The 17128-nt window shown below is 31.7% G+C and overlaps 1 long non-coding RNA gene and 1 other non-coding gene across 3 annotated transcripts; both read left to right on the top strand.

Moving 5' to 3' along the window:
- Nucleotides 1-567: 567 nt before the first annotated feature.
- Nucleotides 568-12246, top strand: LOC135265883 (uncharacterized). 2 transcript variants are annotated; one of them, XR_010333740.1, is made up of 5 exons: nt 568-693; nt 6317-6658; nt 9364-9712; nt 9955-10020; nt 11943-12246. It is a non-coding gene; the product is annotated as an uncharacterized LOC135265883 (long non-coding RNA). The 2 variants fall into 2 exon arrangements; XR_010333739.1 differs by having other exon boundaries at nt 571-693; nt 9364-9708.
- On the top strand, nt 11989-12059 carry Mir10 (microRNA mir-10). The gene has a single exon (NR_036279.1). It is a non-coding gene; the product is annotated as a microRNA mir-10 (primary transcript).
- Nucleotides 12247-17128: the final 4882 nt, after the last annotated feature.

Below are 17128 nucleotides of genomic sequence, written 5' to 3'. Positions count from 1 at the left end.
GTAAAATCAAATAATTAATTATAATTACAACTAAAAAATATTTTATTTTGTTGTTTGAATGCATTCCTGTGTTAAAAGTCAAGGTTACTACTAAAAGAATGTGGGAATCCAAGTTTAAATAAACAGAACAATTATTTATACACCTAGAGGGTCGCACGGTCAGCTTTAATAATTAATTAGCCGTTAATTAAAGCTCAAGCGGCCGAAAATGCGAGTTTATTACCTGCAGACCCTCCTAGTCACCCTCCTGACAAAAGCCGATTAGAATAGAGGCAATCTGTGACGTCACTGACCCTCGTGCAGCTGTCAGTAAAATGATCCCGGTCCAGAAGCTGTCAAGGGGATCAAAATTATCACCGCCTTTTTTATAATGGCCGTCTTCAAATGTACGGCCCCTTTATCTTAGAGATTTAACAACGAAAAAAAAAATTTTTGTTTTGAGTCGAAATGCTGGGGAAATTCGGCTGCAGAAAAACCATCCGTATTCAGCCCCTTGGTAAGGTTTATGACCCAATATTAACTGTCTCCAATAATAATTTATGTTAATGGCTTTCGGGCCGGCAGCAAGCTACCAGGGAACTGAGACCGCGACAGTTGGTACTGAAACGCAGTGAAAAGTGGAAGTGTTTGTGCTCAGTTTTCTCAATCCACCAAACACAAAATTCATTTTTTTTACTCAAAACTCATTGATCGGTAAGGAAAGGTGATGTGATTAATTAAATTACGATTAAATTAACGAGCTTATATGGGGAATTTTGGATGGAAACCAAGCGCTCAATAATTTTAACTAGAATTGATCCAAGCACTTTTTTGCTGTTTTACCCCAATTAAAAATTTTAATTTATTCCATAAAACCAACACATATGTTGCTGGAAGCGTGATGCATTAATTTTTGAATTCTAATTAAGGGGGGTTTCAGGGTCAAGCGATTTTGTCATGTTTTAAAATTTTAAAAAAGCAGTAAAAAAAGCTTTATTGTTGAAAGAAAGTTTATAAATCGATTGGCGCCATCTAAGCAATGTTTATGTGTGTGAACGCGCGCATTTCCGTCTTTGCGCACGCCCAACGTTTGGCCATTTTAATCAATACGAAAAATTAGCATATCCGTTAAATAATTCCCCACTTAATTAAAACAATAATGAGGCGATTTTGACCCGTCTTAGGCTCTAAACCGGTCCTCGATTCCGGATTTAGATTTTCCCGAAAAAATTGTTTTGACGATTGTTGGCTTATTTTAGTCCCGGAGGAGCAATTAATTACAAACTAACAATTGTGGGTGGCGACAAATACTCTAAATTAATAGTATTGCCAAATACCAGGACTGTGAGATCAGTTTTATTCTGGTTTCGTGGGAGTTGTGGGGACATCCTTGGCACGAATTGGACACAAGTTTTGCCAATTTGCCGGGATCTTGTTACAGAACGGCCAAATTTTTTATTGGGTTAATAACCCGATTGACATTATTAAGAAAAATCGTTTTGGTGGTAAAAGTTTTCGGAAGGTCAAAAGGTCGGCTAAACGGTGCAACACGTTTAACCTTGGTCACAAAAATTATGGGCGTTTTCTTAGTCACTATCGCAAAATAAATAAAACAATAAATAAAGCTGAAAGGTCAACTGGTTTGTAGGAGGGTGGCCGTAACGGCTTCCGCAAAATTTCGCTCATATCCGCTCTGCGTCTGAAACGGCTTTTCAGGCGAATAAAAATTCGGCGGTGCCTGAAATGGGAATATTTTGCAGAAACAACTGATTTCAGTGATTTTTCAGTGCACTAACAATGAGCACTAATTATTATAAGGCAAGAAAAATAGCCACATTTTTGCAATTCTTAATTTTTTCTACTTTTAACTAATAGAATTTTTTATTGAATTTTAACAAAAATTGCTTTAAGTTTCTTATTTTTATTTACGTCATATTATTTTTCAGAAAGATTACTTTAAATAATAGAAAAGTACAAATAAAACAATAATAAAAAATTTAAAACTTGCTAACAAAAACAAATTTTAGTTGTTTGTATGTTTCTACACCATGCAAACATTTAATTTCAACTATTACATGTTTCGAAAACAAAATGGTGATCTTCAGGTAAAAATTTAAACTAAAAATATTATAAATTTATGTGTTATTTCGGAAAGTGTAGAACCAATCGTTTTTTGTTTAATTTATTTGCTTCCATAAGATAATTATTTTTAGTGCCAAAATGGCGGAAATAAGCGCTCAAATAAGCTAAAAATTCAAGCAAAATATGCATCAAAAACGCTCAAAAACTGAAAATGTTTCTAAAAAAATTATACTCAAAACATTTTTCAAAAAAACTTGAGCGTTATTTAATGCAAAATTTATTTATCAAATGTTTAACTAACAAAACTTTATAAAAAAAACCTAATTGGTACATAAGTTTTCTAACATTTTGAACATTTTTTTAATTTTTTAAAATGCTATTGAATTTTCGAGTGAGTTATTAAAACATTTTTTAATGTCACTTTTAGAGATTATTCTCTAAAAATCACTTCTAATGGAATTATATTTATTTTTAATTAATTTTTGAAGTTGCATACTGAGTTCATTACCTACTACTAAAATTTTCCGAACTTGGCACAAAGTTATTTAATCAAATTTTTCGCCACGACGTCTCAAAATGACGCAAGATTAATAGTTAAAAAAAAATAATTTTTTGTAAGTAACATATTAGATAGCTAATATTAAATCTAAAAAAACTTTAAAAATTCGAAAATTATCAAAATTGGCATAAAATGTTACAAAGTACGTTTTTTAAAAAAGCCCAATTAGCGAATAAGCATTAAAAAAATCGGTTTATTTGAAACAGAAAAGCTTAATTTGCCTATATTGACAAAAAATGTATACGGTTCTTATTAGGTGCTAAATTTTCCAAAACGATGTTTGAATCGTATTAGGAACTAAAATAAAAAATAAGATAATTTTATGAACGAATGAAAGAAAGATTGATTCTTAGAGAAAATATCATTCAACAGTATTTTTTCAAAAAGTAAGACTATTATTTTCAACAAAACAACGATAGTTTTGGTTTGATGTAAAATTATAACACATGAAAGCTGAAAATGTAAATTTGGTTTACGTTAACGAAACGAGTTAGGTAACGACAATAATTTTTTTGTCTTCTTAACTTCAACAATCTGACTCTTTTAAAGTTAACAAAAATGTAAAGTAAAAATGATGGAAAAAACAAAGCGTGTAGGTATAAAAAATTACCTAAATTCAAAAGCTCACAGATACCTAAATACATCTGATTTGATCTCGCGAAAATCTGTAGGTATTTTTGAAAGTGCTAAAAAAGTTTTTGAAAAATTATTGAACCAACATTTTAGTTAATTTTTGTTTAATATCAATTTGGCTCATCTCCCGCTGAAACCACTTGTCCATCTCATCAAACAAGCATTCCACTTTTCCATTTTGGCCTCAATCCAGTCGGTACTCGCGATTCCTAATAACCCACTTCCTCAAATCCAAGGACAATGACTTTGTCCGATCGATTCCTTCGGTACTATTTACACTCTGAAGACGGTATAGTACAGCAATTCAGAATACAATGTCATTAATCTTGCTGTCTGTTAGGACAGGTCGGGTCTGGTATTGCGCTGTGTCATGCCATGCACTATCTGAATTCTATTACCGTGCACAATGCACACGAATCGGTCTTGGATAGGTCAAGAAATCACAATTTGCCAAAAATGCGCTCCAAAAACTGTCTTTTCTCCCCAGCTCGGGCGCTTTATGGCCGACCTTGTTGCTTTGAGTGCGCCATAAATTTAACAACAAATAAGAGTGAAATCGGTCTACCTGCTCGCGTTTTCAGGGAGGATGGTTTCCTCTGTATCCGAACGGGAAGTTTACCAGACGGTCCAAACTGGTTTGAGATTTGACCTGAAAGGAATTCGAAATATTGCGCCTTTGCTGAATCAGAATTGTGAACCGTAAGGCAACTTGCTGTTAATCGATAGGAATGATAAGGCTGAGGTGTGTTTGGGATCGGATGCAAGCTCGTGGCAGATGGAATTTTGTAAAGAGACGCGCGGATTGCGGGAAGCCAACGGAAATTGGAAAATGCGGACAGCTTTTTGCCGACAACGCAGATAGCGCAACTAGGTTGGGGAGGACTTTTACAACATGCATCTAGAATTGATTTGTTGCCAGAAATTTTAAACTAAACTACGATTTTTCTGTTTAAATCCTTAAAGGATGCGGTTAGAAAACGTATTTCAAATTAATTTGCGATTGTGATTTATTCAAGGCTCTGTGAACAAGGAGGTGTACCTACAACACGCCAAGTATTCGGGATTTTTTAGGAAAAGTATAAAAAACTGTATTTATTTTTCTATCAATGCTGAGAAACGTTAGAAATTAGAATGAAGTAAATGTCTGCAAAAATTTAGTTGCCAGAATACAGTGGAGTCCCGTTACAACGAACCCGCTTATAACGAACTTCCGGATATAACGAACTCAATTTGACTTAAAATGTCACTCAATTTTCCGCTTACAACAAACTTTTCATTAAATTTTGAGAAATACATACTCGTATGTTGGTTGATAATGACAAGAGAAATGTTAACTGATTATTGAATTAGTAACTAAAAGCATTTTAAGCAATAAAAATGTCTATTTTTAAAGATAATTACTGTGTGTACAATTTTATAGTTTTATGATAGTAGAGCTCAAAAGAAATCAAAATAAATTAACTTGTTTTATTCGAATTTTTACTACTTTTATTAGTTTTTGAGACATGAAAGGTGCAACCTCCACTTCAGCGTCTAAAAATTCGTCAAAAAACACAATATTAACTAAGTTTGCGTTTTTTGAGAACATTTATTTAAAGTTTATAGACTAATAGGCGGTGACATTTGAGGAAATGAAATTCAGTAGTATCTTTGCCAAAAAAAAAACAAAAATTTTTTATTTTTTTATTTTTTTGATTTTTTTTTCAAAGTGTTCCAAAGGATTTTTTTTTACAAAAAATACTAATTTATTTCGTATTATTTTATATGATTTAGTACAAATAACTGCTAAAAAAACACTTTACAGTAAAACCTCTTAACAACGGACACCAGTGGAGAATTTTTAATTGTCTGTTATGGGGAGGTGTTCACTAATGAAAGGTGGCAATTTTACGTAAATAATTTAAGGCATCATTTCATAAACTGCCTACCAAACATATTCAAATTTAAAACTAACAGCAAATATATATTTTACAAAAAAATGTTGAAATCTGTAAGATTCGTGACTCCATAAACATTTTGTTATATGAATCTTTCTATTCTTAGATAACTAATAATTTTTTTAAAATAAAATTATTTATTAAAAATGGAAATAAAGAGATTTTTACTTAAAATCTTCAATTTTTATTTGGTTACAGCTATTTTTTATTTCTACTAGGTCCTTAAGACAAATATTCGTTTTTTGAATCACCACTTTTTCGGTCTGTTTTTTTTAAGAGGTAATTGGGCCTTTTATGTTTGTGTAAAGAGTTCGTTGTAGAGAGTTTTTTTTACATTACTTGCCAATGCTTTTGTTATATTCCAACAAAAATGTTCGTTGTGAAAAGGTGTCCGTTATTCAGAGATGTCCATTAAGGGAGTATTTACTGTATTTAATTTATCGCTTATAGAAGACTTCGGATGTAAGGAATTGATTTTTATTCATTTTTGGAGTCTGTTATTACCAGATTCCACTGTAGTTTAGTTTAGTTTATTTTGGGATTAGAAGCATTGACTATTTATTTTACTTTTATAATATTACGGAAATTGAAAATATCGTTCGTTCTGTACCAGTAGGTATCTTAAACCAGTAGTATCTTAAACTTTCCGAAAACTTTGAAAAATTTTCTCAACTTTTGATAAACTGTGTTAGTGCCACTTATAAAGTCAAAAACCATTTGATCTTAGAATTAGACCAAATGCTCGGAAGGCGGTTATGACGTCATAATTCCATCTTTGAATCCAAATAACTTGAGCTAGAGAGCAGATAAAGAGAAGCGGTTTTCGCTACTGTAATAAGCGCTTTCAGTACTATCACCCCAGACAAAATTGTTTTATAATTTTTTTTAAATCGCAATTTAGGGTTGATTTGCGATTCGTTTGCGCTGCCACTTCTCCGCATAATCCGCGTTTGAGAGCGTCAATAAATCGTGCAAATGTTCCTTGGGATGCCTTATCAAAAATTTCCGTTCGATTTTCCTCAACCCGTGCAAATTCAATTGAAGGCTCCCTCCATCTCACGCTCTGAAAATTCCTCATAAAACGCAATTGTTTGTATTTCTCCCCTCTCGCGAATATTGCTTTCAGCATGTAAAACTTCAGCTGTCGGCTGGAAAAGGGGAAGCGTCGCGTCCTCCAAGGACCCTCCAGATTAGAACTCCAAGGACTAGAGACGGCGTTTCTTGAACGCGGATCGCGCAACATCCACCAGTGCGCGGGAAAACTGGGCGTGAGAGGCGATCGATTGAGCATCAGGGGCTTGCTGAATCCCCACCCATCGGCATCCCGACGGTGTCACAAGCTGGGGCTGTCACACAGCCGTCGTCATCGTCCTCTGTCAACAAGATGCGCGAGCTGAAAAAGTGATACTCTCATCACCGGTGATCGGAGGTGATAATTACCGCAGCCACCTGACTGCCAGCCCATAAGGTATGACTCGAATTTCTATCGACAGCACAAAATGACGACGCTTCTGATTCTGATTCTGCGAGAGTGGAAGATGAACGAACGTTGCGTGACTTTGACACCTGCGATGTCGCAAACGCAAATTAATTGCGTGCTTGGGCCGATGATTACGACGATGATGTAGGCTCGAGGGAGAACTATCTTTAATTTGAAGATTAATCGCGGCTTCTGAATTTCATTCGCACGGTCAAAGTCACGGAATTTTTGCACTTGGGCATGAAATCTCATTATTTTTTCAATTACACTTTGCGCTTTTCTGCTTTATGTTTCCTGTTTCTATTCATGTTTTATCGTGCGTGCTTCATCTCTTTGAATTTATGATTTACGACAGTTGTCTTTCTGGTTTTCTTGGGCTTTTATTTATGCACCTAAAGTTTATAATTTGGAAGACAACTCTCAATATCTAGTTTTTGTTTCACATTTTCACTATTTCTAATAAATTATAATCAATTTATTGTACGCATGCTTTTGTCTTTCTAACTTTTTTTTCAAAACGTTGTTATATCTGTCTCAAAATGCTTTATAATTTTCAGGAAATGTTTGCTTCTTTTGGTAGTGGTAGAACACTAGCCCTGGTTTGGGGTAATCATAATAAAAATTTAATGGTGTACAAAGAAAACGTAGCTACAATAACACGACAGAATTAATTTTTTTACAGATAATGGACAGGTCTTGATGTTATTATTTTGGATTTATAAACTTTTTTGAGAACAGGTTTAGATATTTTTGATTAGGTACATTTTTTTGACACTTTTTACTTACTAAATTTATTTTTGTCACGTGCCGCCACTGTTCAAGACTCTCTCTAGGTTTCTTGTAAAGAATTTTTAAACACACGCAGTAGGTATTTGTTTTCTAAAGGTTAAAATATAGTGCTACATATTATAATTTTAATAGCTTTTTTTTGTATATACAGGGTTATTCATTTAGGACTCCGCGCTTGACTAGGTAAAAATGCAACTGAAAATAATGTTTTCAAAGCATACTTCGTTTTGATTTTATATTTAAAAATCAAATCACTAACCCATGTGTGTATTTTTTGTTATCTGTCATATCTTTAAAGGGTAATACCTACAATTGTCAGTCGATTTTTTCCAATTATGTCAAATTCAAAAATGACCCGAAGCACAGAAATTAAAACAAATTATTAACTGTTACACTTTTTACCTGATAACGCGCGGAGTATTAAGTGAATAATCCTGTACATCAGAACTAGCTTTTTTCTAGTTTTATATACAATAAGCTTAACCAAAAGTAACGCACAAATTTTACAATTTTGTTAATAGTAATTTTTCAAAAAATGCTTCAGGTACTTTTTTATTTTTTTAAAAACTACATTTTGACGTCATAATGACATTCATGACGTTATTCGTCTTTGAATTGTGACATTATTTTTAATTTTATTATTTTAAAGACAACCGAATTTTTTTTACTGTTTTAGGAAGCACTCATTTATATCTTTCTTATAATAAAAAAATAAATTAATTAATTAAAATTTAAATAAAATGTCAATTAAACATAAAAGGCTTTGTCTTATTGTCCTTGAGTTATTTTATAAGCGGGAGGAATTTTTTATATATATATTTGTGTAATTAACATGAAAACGATTAATATGACACCTAAACACAAAAAAAATAACGTAAAACAACTATTCTTTATAAAATAAAACACGAACAAAAAATATTTTTTTGAATAATAAGTACTTTCAATAACTCTTATAACTTTTTTATTTTTAAATTTTTTTGCAATTCTTTGCTTTATTTTTGATTTTTTAATAATTAGCAGAAAGATTTGTTGGTACTAACTAATAAGACACTAACAAAAAATGTCACTTGTCATTAAAACAAATTATAAATGACATCATTACTCAAAAACGAATGACGTAACAAGTGTCATTATGGTGACAAAATGTAGCACTTAAAATAGTAAAACGGAGCTGTTCGTGGATTTTTTTGAAAAATGATTCGTAACAAAGATATTGTATTTTGTGCGTTACTTTTGGTTCAGTCTGTATAATATGTGATTAAGTTTCTTCCGAGAGCACAACAGGATACTAGAATTTATTATTTTTTATGGTTTTGTGACTATAACATTCTGAATTTTATTTTGTTGATTTGTAAACTATAATACCTCTTTTTGAATTGTGCAATTTTTATTCATTTGTGATAACTGTAAATTAATTCAAGTGGCAAAGATACAGCAAATGTATTCAGGAAATAATTTATTTTTCTAGACTTTCCTATTTTTCGCTCCATTTTCCTCCAGCCCTCAATAAAGTCCGCTCCTCTCGACCGGATTTAATTTCCTAAAACCTTCATTTGCCTCCGATCCTGACTCGCGATATCCTCGACCTCATTTACAAGATCCGAACAAATTTTTACCCTCAACAATGCGTGCCAGCAATATCTTAAAGATGGCTGAAAGTGTTACACCACCCTTGAAATGATTTTCGATTCACTTTATGGTAATTCAAGTTGTAGCGAGTCTGCATTAGCATCAAAGTACAGGATTGATGTCTTTATACGTTGACAAATGTCCCTTATATATTCTAATCACGTTATTCAGCGCTAACAGATGTGAAAAGTCGCTTGAATATGAAGCGGAAATTGTGACCTCAAGTCAAAACACTAATTTTAGAAAAAGTAATAATCCTAATTGTCTTTTTTCAGGTTCTTGACTTTGGTTGGAGCAAACGGAGAGTACCATCGGCATTCCGTCGCCGTGTGGATCACACAGTCCGCATGTCAACATCGTCAACTGATGTCATCGAGTTTTTTCCACGTTTTTTCGCCCGCGAGAGATGCATAATTCGTGCCGTCTGATCGCCGGAATACGACAAATGAAGCAGAAAATCCCCTCTAAAAGCATCAAACAGTCCGCAACTAATTTCATTGTAATTAAGAAATAGATGCGCGTTGGATGATTAATGGGACAAGGAATTGATTTCACAGTCACACACGAAGATTTTAAATGTTAATTTATCACAAAGACCGATATAATTAGGCTACGATTGTGTGAGTACGTGTTAATTACTTATTAATTTAGTTAAATGAGAATTTAGTTCAAATGATTGACGGTTCTGGTTGCAAAACTGCATTTTTCGATCTACGAGTTGCTCATTTAGGTTTAATTAGTAGCATGTACGCGGGAAAAATTGTAATTATGTGGGTTGGTCTAAATCTTAATTGTAATTGGCGTTCTTGTGTTTAATCAAATCGAGTTTGCTTAATGAAGATTAATATGTGTTTTATTATTTACAGGAAAGTGACATAAGACGGATGGTCGTTGCGGTGAATTGTTTAACAGTCACAAAATTAAACGAGGATGTGAGTATTTAAAGGTCAGAAATGATTGGATTGAATCACTTATTCGCAAAAATCATCTCACAGACATTTAATTTTTTGCAAAACACTAGAAACCACAGTTTATAAGGAGATAATTTAAGCCAAAATATCATAAAACAAAAAATTAATCAATTAAGTTAGAAGAATTCATAACTTTCTTAAATTTTGAGACTTTTAACAGTTAATCCAAATGGAAATTGAAAATACAAAAGCTCACAATTTTATAAGAGTATTTTTCTAGAATTGACATGAAATATAAGTTCACTGATGCCACAAAACCAAAGTAATTGTAGATAGAAATGATGTTTTTTAACATATTGAATATAAAGTTACAGAAAAAAGTAATACCTATCTATTTACCTACTTTGGGACACATAGGTATTTATTTATTTATTTAAGATATTAACTTACGATTTTGTTCGGTTTGTAGTTTAAAAATATGTAGTAGTTATTATTTGAGATGAGAAGTTTTATTACTTTTAATGAATTAATTGATTCACTTGTATGGATTTTTTCGCAAATAATTTATTTTTGACTTATTAGATGCTATGGTAGAGTAGGATAATAGCTAAAGTTAAAACTATCTGCTCGGACATTCAAAATCAAGTTTAATTTATAATCAGGTACGTTTTTCAACTTAACATAAAGCTGTAAGGAGTTGCTTTGAAAGAAAGATTTGAAGAATGACTAAAAAAAGAACAAAATTTTAAAGCTTCTAAAAAAATTATTTAAAATGTACTTTTTTTATAACTTAGGTAAGGACCAGTTCAAAACTTTAGTTAATTAAATTCTATTTGTTTTGATAGTTGTCAATGTAGTTGTTTGGTGTATCATTTAATAACTAAGTTCTATTCTAATAAGGTAATAAGGACCGATTTACAGATAGCGAAATTAAAATTTTACTCAGAATTAAACTAATTCGAATAACTGGTCACGTGACCATTGAACAAACTTGATTGGTCCATTGGAGTTGTTAACTTTTAATAACGAATTAAATTTTAACAAAGCTTTCTCTAAACCTCTAAATGCACTCACAAATGTCAAGATAATCTTACTTAATTTTACTTTTTGTAAACCGACTCTTACAAATATTTATTAACAAAAAAAGATAAATTATTTATGTTCTCATCGGTAAAAAGTATAGGTTTTGGTCTGATCCAATAATTACTGAAACAATTGCATTCTTCGAATTAGTAGGTACTTCGTGTGCAAAAAGAGATATAATTAGATTTTAAAAAATCTGTCAACTATACGTTTTGTGACAGAGTTTTATTTTAAATTTGCTATGTAGTTTTTTATTAGGTATAATTTAAAAAACAAAATTGACAAATTTTTAAGCAAAAACACTGACTTTTTTTCATTTATTTCTTGCACAATGAAAACATTTGGATTTTGTTTGAATTTCCTCTCGAGTAAAATTTTATTTAGTATCCGAATGTAAGTTCATTTTGTAGATTAGAGTACAGAGATTTTAAATAGTATTCCTAATCATAAGGATTTAGGTCAGATTTACTTGAGTTATGCCATTTCCTTCATCTGAAACGCACAGCGAGAAAATAAAAACTTAGTTAATACATAATAAATAACGTAAGTAGTAGTCAAACATTATCTAACTGTTAATATTGTAATGCTTTGAGAATTATTAAAAGTTGAAAACTGTAAATAATTCCATAAGTTCCTATAAGAATATAAGTAAAATCTTAATCCAGAACGAAAATATCACAGAAAAAATTAAATTTTTCGCCAGGCAATTTAATTTTTTATAATAAAATTTAATTTTTATGAAATAATCGTAACATTTTACGTTTAAAGAATTACTTATTTCCCATCATTAGTAGGAATTTTCAAACACCTATAGTTTTCATTTCTTGTGAAATAAATACTAATTAAATTTTTTGTTGCAGGTTTTTCTCAAGATTATTAAAAAAATAACGTCGCTTCACGTTAATGCTCTACATCTACCCTGTAGATCCGAATTTGTTTGAAATCAGGCGACAAATTCGGTTCTAGAGAGGTTTGTGTGGTGCATACATTGCAACGTGACTAAAATAAAACCAAGTGTTAATTTAGACTTATCATTTAATAATAGATTGTCCTTAGACATAAATCATAATAAAAAAGATTGTCACAAGCAAAAAACTTTTATATCATGAAATTTGAATTATATGTTTTGTATAACGAAAATCAAGAATAAAGTTAAACAGAAAAGATGGTTTTTTACTCCAATTTACACTAATTTAACAAAATAACTAATCATTGACGTGATTTTTCAATTACTTGCGATATAGCTTAAGGACATGGCACATCGTCCATTTTGATGTTGGCGAGCTTTTGGTGTATTGTTGGTTGCATACTAAAGACGCCATAAAGCTTTTGAAGCTCCACCATTTCAGGAAGTGTATTTTCATCTCAATTAAACGCTAAATAAACCATGTGTTGAATATTGATTAAAACAGTTGACACCAATAATTTTAACGAGATTAATAGTAGTTTCTAAAAAACAGATTAAAGGAGCGATTTCAAATCGCTAAAACTATTCCTGGCACAATTGCTTTCGTCGTGTCTCTTTTTCCATTTGTCCTAAGCACGAACCCGCGATTAGATAATAGCATAACCAGTGCAACAGTTGTAATTTGTAGCTAGATTAAGTCTGAGACCATTAATCATAACTCGTTTGGTGTTAATTTTTGTATCCTTTATAATCAGTTCGAGTGGTCCTACTGTGATTGACACGGCCATTGTAGTAACTTATTCAAATTAGTTTCACCTGGATAATGATTTTTTCTTTCGTCATCGGAAAATCGCCCGTATCTCTTCGCCTTCTTTATTAATTAAGTGCATTAAAGAGTTACCGGGGACCGATTCTACCGTAGTAAGGGTTTCGAGATAAGCAGGCAGCGGTAAGTATTCTACCAGGACACAAGATTAATGATACGCGGCCTAAGATTCAAAAGTGACATGAAAATCTCAGCCTCTGCTTGGGCCCAACTGCATCTTTACAAGCTTTTGTCGAGGTGAGGCCACGACGAGCCGACGAGGATTAATAGAAATTACTTACAAAGGAATGGGAAAAATAACCGATTTGAAACTGAGACCAGAGACAAAATTTCAGATATCGTGGAAATTAAACACCCAAAGGGGGAGCTCAAAGTAAAATAAACCTCCGTACTTTTGTCCACCATAAGAATGTTCAAAACAGTACATGTAATTATTAAAGTGTGTAATACACTATTTTTTCTATCCAAAGTAGAAAATAGTATATTATTATTCGAGTTTTATAAGACGTTCTATTGTGGCGCAAATAGTTTTGGAGCACGACGAAGGAGTGCTCCAATAGAATGGTGCCACAATTAAGTCTTATAAAACGAGTGTAAAATACTATTTTTTCTACTTTTTATTTGTGTTGCTTGTTTTTATTTAGTTTAATTTATCAAAATTTTTTAAAACTATTTTCTCTTAATTTTGTTAATTATTCGGGCTTTATCAATAAATGACTTGACGCTGTTGACAGATCACACACTAAATTACAGTGATGACTGATGACACCTAGCCCAGCACTACCAACAGAGCTCCTAAAAATTTACTAAAAAGAGTTGCACAAATTCTTCTTTGTTCAACTTCTTTCAGTTTCACAATGAAAAATTTATAAAACCAAAGTAGAAAAATGATATTTTTACGTTGGATTAAAATACGTTTAAATTTTTATCGATACATGGAGTATTGTTGAGACTCGACGGCAGATGTTTACCACTACTGGGCTACAAATTTCGATTTTTTTTTGGAATAGTGCAGAAAATCTGAATAAACTAAACTATTTTCGGCGTGTTTTTGCTTTCGGATGATCGTTCGTTTAGATCATTAGGTTTCTGGTGGGTCCCCTCTTGCGCCCGGCATTCTTTTGCGCCCTTAAATTTTCGGAATCTCAATTTTGACATTCGATTAATATTTCACCGCCCCAGTTCCAAATAAAACAGTCGTTGCACGAGTGGTGAGTGAGTCGTGACGTCATCGATTTTCGTCCACTGGTACACAATGATGAATTTATCCTTCTTGTGACAAGCAAGCCGTCATCACGCCCAGTCATTTTACTATAATGTCACTGTATCCTCGTCCAGTCCATTATCCCACCGTCATTTAAAAGTCTCCCATTTGCGATCGATTTTTTCCGTGAGGACATTTAAAATAAAGAAAGTGGAGGGAATGAAGGACTGTCAGAGCAGAACTGTGCTCGAGGGCAGAACGTAATCTTGAAGGGTAGATATAGAAAGACTCTTTCCGAACGTTCGTTTCTTATATACAATATTTTTTTCTCTGGGAAAACTTTGTTGTTTGAAGCTGTGCGCTGCTAAGCGATCATTAATCATGGGTAAGTTTCAGAGTGAGTGACGTGTCGGAACAGTCCGCGGCCCCCTCGACTCAAAGAACTCCGGGGAGCTTTCAGAAAATTGCAACATCTCGGATACGAGGAGCTGATCCGGCGATGAACTCTCGAATAAAGGATTCTTCTATTTGATGACGCAGCACTAACGACGACGGATTTGTTTTAGCTTAATTAAATTCGATAACCAAATCTATACCAACCACCATTACATTAATTAATTCCTTACACAAAAAATCCAAAAAGCAACTTTTTCTAAACAATAATAAAAAGGCAAAAAACAAATAATTATAAATGCTTTTTAACGAAATATTTCTGTCAAGTTATAAATTGAATAATAAATACTTAATAACATTTTTTTACTTAATTTATAAAAGTGTACCTAATTTCAGATAATGAATAAGAAAACAAATGTCCTCAAAATACCTATGCCTACTTGCATTTTGTGTAATTTTATAAAAGATGTACCTAACTTGTAACTTGTAACTGATGTACTACTAGGAATAAAACGTTGAATAAAATAATAAAATTTTTTTTTCTTTTATCTCACCCAACTTAAACCCTATCTATTTTTAGACCGAGCATCTAGTTTTAAAATATTGTATTTATGTTATTCTTCTTTGCTTTACAAAATGGACCGATGTCGTCTTTGTTTTGACTGAAATTTTTATCCTCTTATTTCCCATCTTATTTTGATACCAAAAATATGAAAACATTCTTTTATTTGTAGTTATCACTTATAAATCAATAAAGAATCGTAGAATAAAGAAGTGCAGCCAAAATTCTAACACGTTAAACTTTTCGAATGTATGTATAGCGTTCTGTATCTTTTATAGGTGAATTAATTGTGGTTTACTTTTTCGGAAATATTTTTAAATGCAACCAAAAATACTACAGAAAACCTCTCTTAATGGACGCCTCCAAATAACGGACACTTTTTCACAACGGACATTTATGTAGGAACATAATAAAAGCATTTGAAAATAATGTAAGAAAAACTTTCTACAACGAACTCTCTGTATAGCGGACACGGACGAAAAAATTTTTCAATTCAATAATATCACCTATAGAAATTTGTAGAAATAGTTGAACAATTTTATACCAAAAATCCAGAATAAATATCGTTGAGAGTTTGAAATTTTTTTTAGAAAAACGTGAAAAAAAGATCGATGAAGACGTTTGTGATAAAGGGAAAATTTTGAACCATAGTAAACTCATGCTTGGTGAATATTTTGAACCTGTTAAAAATTGCAGAAATTATGTTTGATAAGCAGATTATGTAATGATGTTTAAAATTATTTATTTAAAATTGCTCACCTCTCATGAGCGGACACAACCCTTCACAACGGACAATTAAAAATTTTTCGCCGGTGTTCGTTGATGAGAAGTTTTACTGTAATTAGCTACTGTAATTAGCTAATTACACACCTCACTTGATAGGACTGCATTTGATATTGAAACAAATAATTATCTGAATCAAAACTGGATTTTTGATTTTTTTCTAAGTATAAGTAGCTCATAAGGTACCTACATACCTATAAAAATTAAAAAAAAAACTGTGAAAACACATTTGTCAAAATTTAAAACAATGAAATCGTAGATTAATTTTATAATTTTTAAACTATTGCAGATAAATTTTAATTATTAAATTAATTAATTGAATATTTTGGTGATGAATTAATCAAAGACTAGTCTTTCAAAAACACTAATAATTTTTTAAATTCGCAACTTTTTTAAAATTTTCAATAATAGGCACTTGCTTAACAGCAAAATTTTATAAAAGAATTTAGAAAAGTTGCAAAAAACTTGCCATATTTTTTTAAACCATGTTTATTTTTATTTGTATGTTATGTTTTTATGTTCTCAATTTTTTTTATTTTATGCATTTTTTTTAAATTATTATTCGACAAGATCTTGTAGAAAAATTCTGAAAAAAGTGCTAAAACAGTTCGAGCTTTTTTATTAAAATTAAAACAATTTACTAATGCTAATGATAAGACTGATGCTTAAAATTTTTGTTAAAAAATGACTTTGATGAAAAACTTACGTTCTATGTTATATAGATAAATTTTTTGCTAATTTTTTAAAAAGATCCAGAGTTCATGCTTTTAGTATTTCGATTGGAATTAAAGTGTGAAAATCTGAGGAGCGCAGAAATATTGTCTAATCAAATAAAGCCCGAATCGCCGAAAGATATATTGCTGGGGAGAAATTCGAGCCAACTTTATAAACGTCTGATTCAAACTTAATTTAAACACCACTTAGACGTGTCAATCATTTCTCCTGCCCCAAAATTAAACTTTATATCTGTAGGTTAATTATATTATCGATGTTTCCATTCGAATAAGGTCAGTCGGGCGATTTTTTCCGCTAGAAAACAAATTCAATTAATTAAAATTTCACCAGTAATCGCCTAATTGAATTAAATCGGTGTTAAGTAAATGTCAAAACAAGGAAATGCAATACGAAAGGAGCTTCGTAACGGTGACTTGTGTTTTCAAAAATGACGAAGCGACGATTAAATGTCTGAGTCGCAACAAATAAAAATGTTTACCCCTTGCGATATTAAATTTTTTCAAGTTTGAGGCATTATTGAAAATTTAATTTAATGGTTATTGTGTGGAACAGCCGCTCCCATACTTAGATTGCTCCAAATTGAAAATTCCTGTTAAGTTGCTCGTCCCTCGTGAAATATCCATTACCAAATTAATA

The sequence above is a fragment of the Tribolium castaneum genome, chromosome 4 (assembly GCF_031307605.1).
Source record: "Tribolium castaneum strain GA2 chromosome 4, icTriCast1.1, whole genome shotgun sequence".
NCBI classification, from domain to species: Eukaryota; Metazoa; Arthropoda; class Insecta; order Coleoptera; family Tenebrionidae; genus Tribolium; species Tribolium castaneum.
This window is presented reverse-complemented; position numbering and strand designations above follow the sequence as displayed.